Genomic DNA, 14,620 nt, shown 5'->3' with positions numbered 1-14,620 from the left:
ATTTCAAAAAATTTATTTCTCAAGAACTTAAAGTGATTTTTCAAAACGGCCTTTTGCATTAAAAAGAGGATACTTTAATTAATAATTGGTGATATTTCCACAACGATCCTTCAAGAAATTAATTTTGTAACGAATTTTGAAAATTATCTTTGAAAATTACAACATCGAAAATTTTATGAAAACTTCAAATATTGTTTTCTCAAAAATTAAAAGTTATTTTTCAAAATGGGTTGGTTCATTGGAAAAAGGATACTCTTATTAACACTTTAGGAAATTTTCATACTTCTATTCCAAGAACTGGATTTTATAGGAATTTTTAAAACTTCATCGGAGAAAATTGCAAAATTCGAAAAAATTGTGGATCATTTCAAAAATTTATTTCTCAAGAACTGAAAGTGATTTTTCAAAACGGCTTTTTGCATTAAAAAGAGGATACTTTAATTAATAATTGGTGATATTTCCACAAGAATCCTTCAAGAAATTAGTTTTATAGCGACATTATCGATGAAAATTGCAACATCGAAAATTTTATCAAAACTTCATACATTGTTTTCTCAAAAACTAAAAGTTATTTTTCAAATCGTGTTGGTTCATTGGAAAGAGGACACTCTTATTAACACTTTAGGAAATTTTCATACTCACATTCCAAGAAATCGATTTTATACGAATTATTAAAATTTAATCGGCGAAAATTGTAAAATTCGAAAAAATTGTCGATTATTTCAAAAATTAATTTCTCAAGAACTTAAAGTGATTTTTTAAAACGGCTTTTTGCATTCAAAAGAGGATACGTTAATAATTGGTAATATTTTCACAAGGATCCTTCAAGAAATTACTCCCTCTGTCCCATAATAAGTGACCGATATGGTGAAAATTTAAGTCCCAAAATAAGTGTCCGTTTTAAAATAAAAAAACTTATATAATTTTTTTTCAAGATTTTTTTAATATCAAACGTCCAAAATTCTTAAGAAATATATTTATAACTTTCCAAACTGTGTAAGAATAATAATAACACTACTTAATTACTAATTACTGCTACTAATCTTTGCCTGAGTAGCTTCGACGAGCTCTATACCGCATTTAAGATAAAGTGGTAACTCTCCTCGTCTAAGCAACTTATTCTTGCCTAAGTGAGGCAACCTATAATTATTGCCGCCATTTGCTGTCATTGTCTCTATCATACACTGTTCATGTGTTAAGAAGACATCAACGACGGCAAATGTTTCATGACTTAGATCGTTAAAAGCCTTGGTGACTGAATCGATGTTTCAAGCAGCAGTTTAATACTGCAGCGTCTGTATAGCATTAAAAAAACCGAGGTCCAGAACATTGGTATCCGGACTATTCGGGGGTTGACACATTAGGGTTATTGAAGCATTAGTTAATTTTAAGGCGCTAACAGCTTGATTGAAGTCTTTGTCATTTTTGTCAAAATGTGGTTTGGCATTGTCTTGTTGGATGTAAATGGGCGTATGAGTATTGGATCTAGGCCATTTAGCTTTAATCGCCGGTAGAAGTTTATTCACCATCATATTTCTATACTCCTGTTTGGTTACAGATTCGATAACTTTTGTTTCCATCGTCCCGGCTGGACGATTTTTACTTGTACGTTTGGCAGGTTGTTGAGTTACAAATGGCCAAATGCCTAGTTTTCCATTAAACCATTTATTACGGTAGTTATCCCATCTTGGACGGGCTAAAAACATGACCTTCGTAATAAACCTCTTACTTTTTCATGTTTCATGAGGCTCCCTCTCATCATGAGCGAGGTAGTATTTATTAGAGGTCTTTTTTAAATAAAACCATTTCTTGTCAACATGAATGTAGTTTTTCATATCCTTAAAAATAGGTGCGCCAGCAGCGATACTTTCAGAATCAAGCATTGGTGAGCAGTATTCCAAACGTTGGATTTTGTTATGGTCAGTAAGAAATGGTTTTACTGCGCTTGAATGAGGTTTGATCAGTCCAGATTTAATGCTTCTGTGAATTGTGCTTTTTGAAATTCCAATGGCATATGCAAGTGATCGGATATTTCTGCGGCGATGAATCCGTATCTCTTTTATTTTTTCTATATCTACGATATTTCGTTTCCTGCCGACTCTTCCAGATTTTCGAGAATTTACATTCGCGCTTACCGCTCCTTCACGTAAAGTTTCTTGTCATCGATGCCAAATTCGACTTATAGTCTTCTCCGATACAGAATACCGAGCAGCTGCATCCTTTATCGATCCATGTTTAAGTTCACCATTTACACTTACTTCTAGCAAATAATGGTACACACTTTGACGCGCTTCCTGATTTAGGTTAGGCCTTTTTCGTTGAGGCACAACTTCAAAAACTCCTCGACGGTCCATTATGTGTCCACTCCGGTACTTTTAGAAATAACAAAACTACGTATAATTTATAAATCTCTACTCAAAAGTTAACCCTTTGTGTCCCAAGAAGTCAAAAATTTTGAAACTTTATAACAGAATTAAAACGCTATCAAAATACACTCAGTAGAGGCCTTTGGAATCAATTTTAGCAAAATATGCAACACTTGCTTTATCTACTGTATCTAAACTACATTATGACATTCAAAAAAACAGTTCTTTCTTTCATTACAACATAAATAAACATTGCACGCAGTACATTTTAAGTGGGGTCTAGCTATGGCAGAACAATTTTCACAACTTCGTCTTTCTTTTGAACGTTTTTTTTCGACATTTTCGTGGACGCAGTAAATTTGAATATTTATTTATCAGACCTGTATTTACAGAACAACGAAAATCTGATAGAATATTTAGAAAAAACATATTGAGCAAAAACTAACATTTTCGCGTAATCTAAGTGTCAAAAAAGATGCAAATTCAAAAATTCCTGGAAGCCGTATTTATTGAAATTAAGGAATGAGACTTATTCTAAATTAAAGCTCAAAGCTTTCTCTTTAAAATGATGTATAATAATTGTTGGGTTGGATTGGAAAAATATTGAGGAAAAAAATGTTGAAACAAAACTTACATTTTCGTATAACCTAAAAGTGTCAAAAAAGATGCTAATTTAAAAATTCCTGGAAGCCGTATTTATTGAAATTAAGTTATGAGACTTATTCTAAATTAAAGCTCAAAGCTTTCTCTTTAAAATGATGTATAATAATTGTTGGGTTGGATTCGAAAAAATTTGAGAAAAAAAATGTTGAAACAAAGCTTACATTTTCGTATAACCTAAAAGTGTCAAAAAAGATGCTAATTTAAAAATTCCTGGAAGCCGTATTTACTGAAATTAAGGAATGAGACTTATTCTAAATTAAAGCTCAAAGCTTTCTCTTTACAATGCTGTATAATAATTGTTGGGTTGGATTGGAAAAATATTGAGAAAAAAATGTTGACATAAAACTTATATTTACGTATAACCTAAAAGTGCCAAAAAGATGCTAATTTAAAAATTCCTGGAAGCCGTATTTATTGAAATTAAGGAATGAGACTTATTTTAAATTAAAGCTCAAAGCTTTCTCTTTACAATGATGTATAATAATTGTTGGGTTGGATTGGAAAAATATTGAGAAAAAAAATGTTGAAATAAAACTTAAATTTTCGTATAACCTAAAAGTGTCAAAAAAGATGCTAATTTAAAAATTCGTGGAAGCCGTATTTGTTGAAATTAAGGAATGAGACTTATTCTAAATTAAAGCTCAAAGCTTTCTCTTTACAATTATGTATAATAATTGTTGGGTTGGATTGGAAAAATATTGAGAAAAAAAATGTTGAAACAAAACTTACATTTTCATATAACCTAAAAGTGTCAAAAAAGATGCTAATTTAAAAATTCCTGGAAGCCGTATTTATAGAAATTAAGGAATGAGACTTATTCTAAATTAAAGCTCAAAGCTTTCTCTTTACAATGATGTATAATAATTGTTGGGTTGGATTGGAAAAATATTGAGAAAAAAAATGTTGAAATAAAACTTAAATTTTCGTATAACCTAAAAGTGTCAAAAAAGATGCTAATTTAAAAATTCCTGGAAGCCGTATTTATTGAAATTAAGGAATGAGACTTATTTTAAATTAAAGCTCAAAGCTTTCTCTTTACAATGATGTATAATAATTGTTGGGTTGGATTGGAAAAATATTGAGAAAAAAAATGTTGAAATAAAACTTACATTTTCGTATAACCTAAAAGTGTCAAAAAAGATGCTAATTTAAAAATTCCTGAAAGCCGTATTTGTTGAAATTAAGGAATGAGACTTATTCTAAATTAAAGCTCAAAGCTTTCTCTTTACAATTATGTATAATAATTGTTGGGTTGGATTGGAAAAATATTGAGAAAAAAAATGTTGAAACAAAACTTACATTTTCATATAACCTAAAAGTGTCAAAAAAGATGCTAATTTAAAAATTCCTGGAAGCCGTATTTATTGAAATTAAGGAATGAGACTTATTCTAAATTAAAGCTCAAAGCTTTCTCTTTACAATGATGTATAATAATTGTTGGGTTGGATTGGAAAAATATTGAGAAAAAAAATGTTGAAATAAAACTTAAATTTTCGTATAACCTAAAAGTGTCAAAAAAGATGCTAATTTAAAAATTCGTGGAAGCCGTATTTATTGAAATTAAGGAATGAGACTTATTTTAAATTAAAGCTCAATGTTTTCTTTTGAAAATGATCTGATTTAATGATCAAATTTATCAAAGAGATACCTTTTTGAACAACAAAATTCAACAAGACCACTTTTCACTAAACTTCTAACCTCACATCTGGACGAATAACCTAAAAACCCTACAGTGCGGATTGTGTCATTTTTTATACAGATTCTTTCTTGTATAGTAGAAAGTTTAAAATGAGTGTTTAAAACTACCGGTACTTTAAAGTACCGTCGGAACACAAAGGGTTAAGTAGACCCGTTTAAATTTTTTGACAACATTCCTGTGTCAGTTTTGACTTAAGTCACTTAATGGAATACAAGATTGCAACTGACATTTCCAAATAACGTTAAGTTTCGGGAAATGCCAAAATCGGACACTTATTATGGGACAGAGGGAGTAATTTTATAGCGAAATTATCGATGAAAATTGCAACATCGAAAATTTTATCAAAACTTCAAATATTGTTTTCTCAAAAACTAAAAGTTATTTTTCAAATCGTGTTGGTTCATTGGAAAGAGGACACTCTTATTAACACTTTGGGAAATTTTCATACTCATATTCCAAAAACTGGATTTTATAGGAATTTTTAAAACTGAATCGGCGAAAATTGCAAAATTCGAAAAAATTGTCGATTATTTCAAAAAATTTATTTCTCAAGAACTTACAGTGATTTTTCAAAACGGCTTTTTGCATTAAAAACAGGTTACTTTAATTAATAATTGGTGGTATTTCCACAAGAATCCTTCAAGAAATTAATTTTATAGCGAAATTATGGATGAAAATTACAACATCGAAAATTTGATCAAAACTTCAAATATTGTTTTCTCAAAAACTAAAAGTTATTTTTCAAATCGTGTTAGTTCATTGGAAAGATAACACTCTTATTAACACTTTAGGAAATTTTCATACTCATATTCCAAGAAATCGATTTCATACGTATTATTAAAATTTAATCGGCGAAAATTGCAAAATGTGAAAAAATTGTCGATTATTTCAAAAAATTTATTTCTCAAGAACTTAAAATGATTTTTCAAAACGGCTTTTTGCATTAAAAAGGGGATACTTTAATTAATAATTGGTGATATTTCCACAAGAATCCTTCAAGAAATTAATTTTATAGCGAAATTGTTGATGAATATTGTAACATCGAAAATTTTATCAAAACTTCAAATATTGTTTTCTCAACAACCAAAAGTTATTTTTCAAAACGCGTTGGTTCATTGGAAAGAGGACACTTTTATTAACACTTTGGGAAATCTTCATACTCATATTCCAATAACTGGATTTTATACGAATTTTGAAAACTTAATCGGCGAAAATTATAAAATTCGAAAAAATTGTCGATCATTACAAAAATTTATTTCTCAAGAACTGAAAGTGATTTTTCAAAACGGCTTGTTGCATTAAAAAGAGGATACTTTAATTAATAATCGAAAGTGATAACAGCGACAGTTCTGTTAGTAATGAATGTGATGATGAATTACAAGCAAAGAGAAGAAAACTAGACGAAACTGCAGCAAGAGATTTTATATATCGTATTGGGATTGTTACAATGAGGTTGCTAATGACAAACCTGATATAAATAAAGTTGTATTCAATGAAAAAACTCCTATTGGGGTTGAACTTGATTATTATCTGCAGTGTCCTACACCTAAAAGAGATACTAATTCATGTGAATGGTGGAGTACTAAGTAATAGATTTTTAGTATCCGGCCGGATTTTAAAAAATGGTTGGATAGGCTGGATACTGGATAGTTGCCGGATATCCGTTCCACCATTACTAAAGTGTCATAGAAACTACATTCTTAGATAGTTTAGAACTTCCTTCCTTTCCTTTTATTAACTCCAAAAATGGGGCAAAAACTGACTGAAAAAGAAAGAATTACTTTTTTAATGATTCGTGGCTTTGGGGATATGCTTGTGATTGTTCGAAATTGCGTTTATGAGCGTTTGGGTCATTGCGAGATCGAAGAAGGTCGATAATTTGAACATTTGTTGTAAAAATCGTAATAAACGTGCAAAAAAACATGAAAACATTTTATTTTTCCATTTTGTAGTCAACCCCTCATAATTCTTGAAAGAATTAAAATATCGGGTTATGGTTTATGGGGGGTTGTGTTTCTTTTTTCATTACTTTTAAAATAAGGTAAAACTCGACAGGGGTTGCTACTTAAAAATGCACGGGTGGTCATCCCCTAAAAAAACTCCACATTGCATGGAAGTTCTAAACTATCTAAGAATGTAGTTTTTATGACTCTTTAGTGATCCCCAAATTTTCAAATTTTTTTGTTCATTCGTTCAAAACTTATAGCTCCGTTCCAGAAGTTTTGGGAAGCCCTGTACATATAACTGTTTGCTAAGTAATCATAATAGTAATAAAATACCTAAAAATGATGTATTTTTCGTTATAAAATAGTACAAGTCATCTCTTCAGGTGCTTCCCAAAAATAAAATAACTTAATAAGAATTATAAGAAACTTAATTAAATAAGATACTTATTAGCAGATACATTCATATAAATCTGTGTGAATTCCAATAAAATGAATCAACAAGTCTGAATAAAAATAATTTGATTGGAAACGCAAATATCAAAATGAAAGGAACAATAACGCATTCTTCTTTTGATTTAAGTAGTTTAAAATGATGTATTATCGTGGTTGTTCTTATCTTAACTGCACGTTGAATATTGAACATGCGCAAATGAGATGTTTGCCGTGATTCATGGTTTCGTCACTTCCGTGGAACTACAAAAAACGTTTCATAAACGGTTTTAAAAATAGATTAAATAATAGTGATTAAAATTTTTAATAAAAATTGAGATAAATTTGTTTGTAATTGATATACAGGGTCTGTCACCACGAGCTGAGTCTATATACAGGCTGATTTTTTAGTTCACCATCAAACTTTGACATATGATAGCTAATCCAATTACCAAAAAAAAAAAGTTAATGAACATATGTTTGTTGGTTCCACTAAGGATATTAATATACTCTCGTTTATTATTAACTAATCTTTATTAAATGGATTCTTTCAAGTTAATTATTATTCTATTCTTTTATTACAGAATAGAACACCGGTTAACAAATAACGCCTTTTCTGTCTTGTTGCGTCCTTTTTCGAAACAAAACTGTCATTAAGGACTTCTAAACTTTGACAGTTGGTAGCAGCCATATTACTGAAGCTACATCTGTCAGATTGGCTGTGAGTTATTATTGCCAAATCATTATGGACAAATATAGCGTTCAACACACGTTCAAATAATAAAATTGTTTTATCAAAATAACTGTTCTGTTCGAGCAACGCTTCGCCCATTTTACGGACGTCGTAATCGTCCTACCAAGAGGACTATTCGCAGTGTGGTGAATAAATTTGAGGCTAGTGGTTCAGTAAACAAGGAACCAACACGTGTACGACGACGAAACGCAAGATCTGCCGAAAATATCAGCGCTGTTCGTGAGAGTATGCAGGAGAATCCAAGGCAGGAGCTGAAGGTAAACGACTATGGACAACGACGTGTGTTCGCTGAATGGGCGCTGGAGCAGTTGGAAACTGACCGTAATTTTCACGAAAAATTAATTTTCAGCGATGATGCCCATTTCTGGATGAATGGGTACGTCAATAAACAAAATTGCCGAATTTTGGACGATATCAATCCTCATGAGATCCAGGAGCATTCAATGCATCCCGAAAAAGTCACTGTTTGGTGTGGATTTTGAGCTGACGGCGTCATCGGTCCATATTTCTTTCAGAACGGCGCACATACGGGTATTTGAACGATCTAACCGGCCAAAAGTCAAATTGTCAAAAGTGAAAGTCAAGCATCCCAGTCAAAAGTCTGGGATGCTTGACCTGGGTTAAATCACAATACCCAACCCCTCCCGTCTTCCCACCGTGCATGCCGCACCGAAATTTGATAGTGTCACATGGTGTATGTGTTTGTTCTCGGGGCGTTCGTTTGCAACATAGAGTTAATAGTGAATATTTGTTATTTTGCGTTTATTAAGGAAGAAAAAAATTATGGATCCTGATAAAGCAGGTAAGTATCTACTAATTTAAATATAATTTGTATAATTTTTGTAATTGGAAAGTTTCGTTTAAAATTTGTGTTTAAAATGGAATATGTTATACTACCAAGTTAGATCCTGTCATAATTCTTGATATAATCGAAGGTTTAAAGCTTTGAGTACTGACTAATCCAAAATTTTGCCGCGGAAAGTCGCGGATAAGTACCTAATTATTTTTTTGAAGAAAACATATAAAAGTGTTTATTTATGTGAAGTGAAATTTTAAGCAGTCTTTTTTGTTTTAGGTTCACAAAGAACCTCGGGAGCAAGAACTGTGACCCGTAAATACTTGTTCGACCACATGCAGAGCTTTAATTTGCCTAATTTGGAAGAAAAACTGACTTTCTTGAATGAGGAACTTCTGTCATGCGGAGCGTACTCAGAAGAACAAATTAAGACCTTTAAATCTACCTTTTCTCAATTTAAAAGCCAATTAAGACAAAGGTGGTCAAAGGCTCAGAAGAAGGAAGGTGTTTTGCAAATACAATGATTCATGGCTTGAAGGAACTATTGAGATTCCCGCTGTTGCACAAAATCTACCAGGCCGCCCACGTAAGTGATTTGAAGATTCAAGTGAAAGAACAAAAAGGAGGAAAACTGAGGAGATTCGGTCTAATGTAGAAGAAGACGTGATCGTTCATGCTGCTCAGATTCAGTTGCGAAAAAGTGGAAAACGAAATGCTTCCGATATATTAAAAGAAATCACCAATACTAGTCCGAAACGTGCAACAAAATATAAGAGGGCATTTTCTGAAACAAGAATGAACAAACTGGCCCTCTTACACCATTGCAAGCATTGGTAATGTTTGTAGAAGCTGATTTAAGTCGTCGACAGTACGAAATAATTAGAAATACCAACAAAACAACTTCCCTTGTTACAGCCTTTTACAAAAGACAAAACAAGAAAGTTACCCACCGCCAGAGGCATGCAAAGTAACAAGTACCTGCGCTGAAAGCGACTTACAATCTTTGGTTGATCTAACCGTAAGGAGCCTGTCAATCTCTCTAGAAGACGTCCTGATGACATTAAATGAGAAAGAACGAGATAGCCTAAAGATAATATGTAAATGGGGTTGTGACGGATCTCAGCAATCTAAGTACAAACAAAAATTTGAAAATGATGCTGACTCAGATGCTAATATATTTCAGAGCTGTTTCGTCCCTCTACGATTGGTTTGTGGCCAAGATGAAAAAAAGATTGTATGGGAAAATCCAACACCCTCTTCTCTACGATATTGCCGGCCAATCAGGTTTCGTTTCGTAAAAGAAAGTACCGACATAACGGAAGAAGAAATTAATTATGTCAAAAACTCTACTGATTCACTAACGGCAACAGAGGTTTATTTAAATGGGGAAAAATTTTTAGTGAAACAATAATTCATCATGGCAATGGTAGACGGTAAAGTCTGCAATGTTGCCACAGGCACGAAATCCACAAGCCGGTGCTACATATGCGGTGCAACTTCTAAGGATTTCAACCGATTAGATGTTAAAAAAAGATGTAAATCCTGAAGCTATTGAGTTTGGGCTTTCGGTTCTACATGCGAGAATTCGTCTTTTCGAAAGCATTCTCCACTTGGCGTATAAATTGCCTGTAAAAAAAAACAAAGAGAGGAAAATAGAAGCCGAAAAAAAAATCGAAAATGAGAATAAGAAACTGGAAATTCAAGCCAGATTTCGAAAACAAACTGGTTTGATGGTAGATATGCCAAAGGCAAATTTCGGCAACACTAACGACGGCAATACAAGCAGAAGATCTTTTAAAGATCCTCAGTAATATACAGATTAAAACTCATACTAGAAACGATTTCGAGTGGACATATAATCGATCCTGTAAAATACGATAAATATGCACTAGATACTGCTCGCTTATATGTCGATCAATATCCTTGGCATCCTATGACACCAACAATGCACAAAATCCTTATCCATGATGCAGTTATAATAAAAAATGCATTGTTACCTTGAAATGCATTTGATTTGAAGTTTATATGAGTTTTATTTATGATTTTAACTGTTATGTAATATGGCTAGTTCAGCAAAAAACAAAAAGTGCAAGATAGAAAGAGTATCAGAGAATTTCAAACTTGGTGGACAGAGAAATATGGCATGATTAGTAAAGGTGACAAGGCAGTGTGTGTTTTATGTTCTGGAACATCGTCTGTGAAACGGCATTTTGAAACAAATCACAAATCCGTTAGTCAAAAAAGCGAACCAGAGCAAAAAGAGGTGCATTGAAAGACAGAAATAAACAGTCAACATCTATGACTAAATATGTTCACAAAAATTGCCATACGAGTGCGGCAAGTTACGCGGCCACAAATGTCATTGCTCGGCATAGTAAACCTTTTCAAGAGGGAAAGTTTTTGAAGGAAGTCTGATTAGCATGCGCGCCCTCTCTTTTTGATGATTTCGATAATAAAGATAAGATAATTCAGCGCATCAAAGATACTCCTCTATCCAGAAACACAATAAAAGAAAGAATCTGTAACAAAATGTAACAGATCAACAAAAAATTGACATTAGCTCTGCTTCTTTTTATCGCTATGTCTTGACGAAATCACTGATGTCGCTAAATCTGCTCGTTTAGCTGTTTTTGCTCAATATTACGTTGGAAACGTCATTGAGAAAGAATTAATTGGGATCAAATCGTTGATGAACTGATGTTGCTCCAAGTATGGTGAGTAAAAAAAATGGTTTCATAAGTTTATTTCAAACAGACGTAGGGCAATCGATTCTTCAATTCCACTGAACAAGCCTTGTGTGCTAAGAGTGGTTTAACATCTCTTGATAATGTAATGGCGGTAGTCACAAAAATAATCAACCTCATCTCGTCGCAGGCGAAACTCGGTGTACAATGGCTTACTGATGTACAATAATGTTTGCTGGTTGCTTCAAAGATTTGTTGATTGCTTGGAAAAAATCAGACTGTTTCTGCAAAACGTGGGAAAAGTTGAAGAATACCTACAGTTGTTGGATGTTATGTGGCTTTCAAAATTGATATTTTTTACAGACATACGTCAACATTTAAATTAGTTAAACATGAAGCTTCAAGGCATAAATAAAACAATTATCGTCATGGTAGATCTCATTCGCCCTTTTGAAACTAAACTGCAAGTTTTCAGGAACGATATTCTCACAAGAAACTACAAGTATTTTCCAAATTTGAAAAAATATATCAACGATTTGGAAATACATGAGAAACCAGACGAAGACCAAGTTGCTGAAGAATTTATTTCTGTGATTGATTCTTCAATCAAGGAATTTTCAGCGAGATTTTCTCAGTTCAAAGAATTATAGGAAATACTCAAGCTTATTATGTACCCTGATGTGACGTCATTGGATAAACTGAATTTGTCCCAATTGGATTGGTTGGAAATTGAAGAATTTGAAATGCAGCTGATTGATTTCCAGTCTAGTTCAATATGGATTCAAAAATTTATTGAAACAAGGAAAGAGTTAGAATTAATTGAAACAGAAAGATTGACAAGTAATATATGTAAGTGAAAATGCTAATAACAAAATTCTGGAAACATGGAATGCGTTACCAGACACATTTAATTGTTTGAAGAAGCTGGCTCATGCCATTTTAACAATATTTTCATCAACCTATGCCTGCGAGTCATTATTTTCAGAGATAAGTAAGATTAAGACATTCTGCTAAAAGTAACATCTTACAACCCTAGCATGTTTGTCATCTAATCTGCAACAACAGAAGTCACACTAATTTTACTTTAATTTAAATTACGCGTATAATTGAAACATTGCAAAATGTTCCTATTTTTTTGTAGTAAATAAAGAATATTTACTTGATAGTATTTATTGCTATTCCCAATAATCACAAAGTCAACATTTTTATGGCACGTCTATGACCATATTAAACATTTCTTTAGAAAAATGGCACGTTGATACGTAAAGGTTCGCCATCCCTGCTATAGGGCGATGATTGCGAACTCCTTTTGGCCTGCATTGGCTGATATGGACATCAATAACATGTGGTTTCACATTGAACGTTCTGTACGAGCAATTTCAGAGAAGGGTCACGTGGTGGGGATGTGAACTGGCCACCGAGATCGTGCGATTTGATCCCCTTAGACTTTTTCTTGTTGGGTTTTCTTAAGTCGCAGGTCTATGCGAATAAGCCACAAACAACAGCGGCCCTCCAAGCCAACATAATCCATGTCATCGGTGAAATGCAGCCTGATTTATGCGCCAGAGTCATGGAAAATTGCGCTCCACCCAGCGAAGCTGCGGCGGACATTTGCCCGATGTTTTATTCCACACATAATGGCATCGATAGGCCATTGTCTACCACTTTTAGTAATATTATTATTTGTAATAACAATATCGTTTTGTTTTTGACTAACATTTATCAAAGGATCTTCTCGTATTGTTTTTGATTGGTCATTTTCGATAATCGTTTCCGGTAAGAGAGTCTTAGACAGTTCGTAATCATCTTATTTGGTGAATGTTTGAAATAAACACTATTTCTTCTTAACGTTCTTCCCATTTCATCCATTACTTTATAACTCCTTGGAGTATCATACTTCTCCATCACCAATCCCGGTTTCCACACCTTTTTATTCACATCTCTCATCACTATATTTTTTCCCGCCATAAATTCTTCTGGTGATTTTGCAGATCGATCAAAATAAGTTTTGTATTTTTCCTGGTAACTCTTGAAATTTTCTTGATACTTATTTATCTTTTCCATCTTTTTTGGTACTAATTTATTAGTCGTAATTGATAATTTAGTAAATATCAGCTCAGCAGGGGAAACACTTGTCGCTCTAGTTGGAAAGTTGTAATGATTAAGTAACATCAACTTAAAATCAACGCTGTTTTTTAACATATTTTAGTAACTTCCACAGCTTTTTCTGCTAATCCATTCGCTTGAGAATGATGTGGACTTGTTGTTATTCTAAATTTCCATTCGTTCGCAAACTTTCTACATTTCTCACTATTAAACGGGTTATTGTCAGATATCATCTCATTAGGGATACCAAAAGTTGTAAATATGGACTTTAACTTTTTGATTGCCTCTTTACTAGTTTTGTGTTTTAAACTTTTGACTTTTAGCCAGAAAGAATAGCAATCAGCCAATACCAAATATGATTTTCTCAATGATTGATTGATGAAATTGATGTCTCAATTTCTTTCAAAATTCCCGGCTGATATAAAAACTTTCTTGCATACCTTTTAGTCTTTTCAATGCCAAAATGTGGTTCATGTAGTCTTTTCAGTATTCTCTGTCACAATTTTGTTGGTATTAACAAGTTATCATTTATGCCATTTATACTAAACCTTCCTTAACCATCAAATCATTTTTCATTTTCCAATATGTAGATAACTTTGAGTTAAAATGAAAAAAAATTTAGGTAAATACCATATAAATACTCACCCAATATTTACCCTCCTGGTAGGTAAATATTTCTGCACATCACTAGCCGTGCGTCTGAAGCAGCTAGTTTTAATTGTTATGCAGCACTAGACCAAGAACTAGAATCATTCGGATTTGGCCGTCTTAAAAGACGTACGACTAAACCCAAATGTTTTTAGTTCTAGGTCTAATGTTAGTTCTAGTGACAGTGCAAGTGTAAAATTAGAACTAACACTATACCTAGAACTAGAATCATTTGGGTTTTGCCGTCTTTAGAGACGTAAGGTAAGCTGGGGCAACTGGACCTAGGGGGTAAGTGGGCCATGAGTCTGTCAATGTCTAACCTGCTGCCACGGAATATTCAAACAGTTGGCAACGTTGTGTCAACCTGTTGACTTGCCGGTACAACGAATATAACCTCGTTTTTCTATGCGGCATGCACGTGAGTGCGTTCTGAATTTAATGCATATATTTTGGTCTGACAACGTGCTGCAGTAGTGCATTTGTGTGGTCCTGATTTGAGCAGTGTAAGTATTGATAAATTAACTTATAG

This window comes from Onthophagus taurus, chromosome 2, assembly GCF_036711975.1.
Source record: "Onthophagus taurus isolate NC chromosome 2, IU_Otau_3.0, whole genome shotgun sequence".
Classification (NCBI taxonomy): Eukaryota; Metazoa; Arthropoda; class Insecta; order Coleoptera; family Scarabaeidae; genus Onthophagus; species Onthophagus taurus.
The sequence above is the reverse complement of the archived record's forward strand: the minus strand, read 5'-3'. Positions refer to the sequence as shown.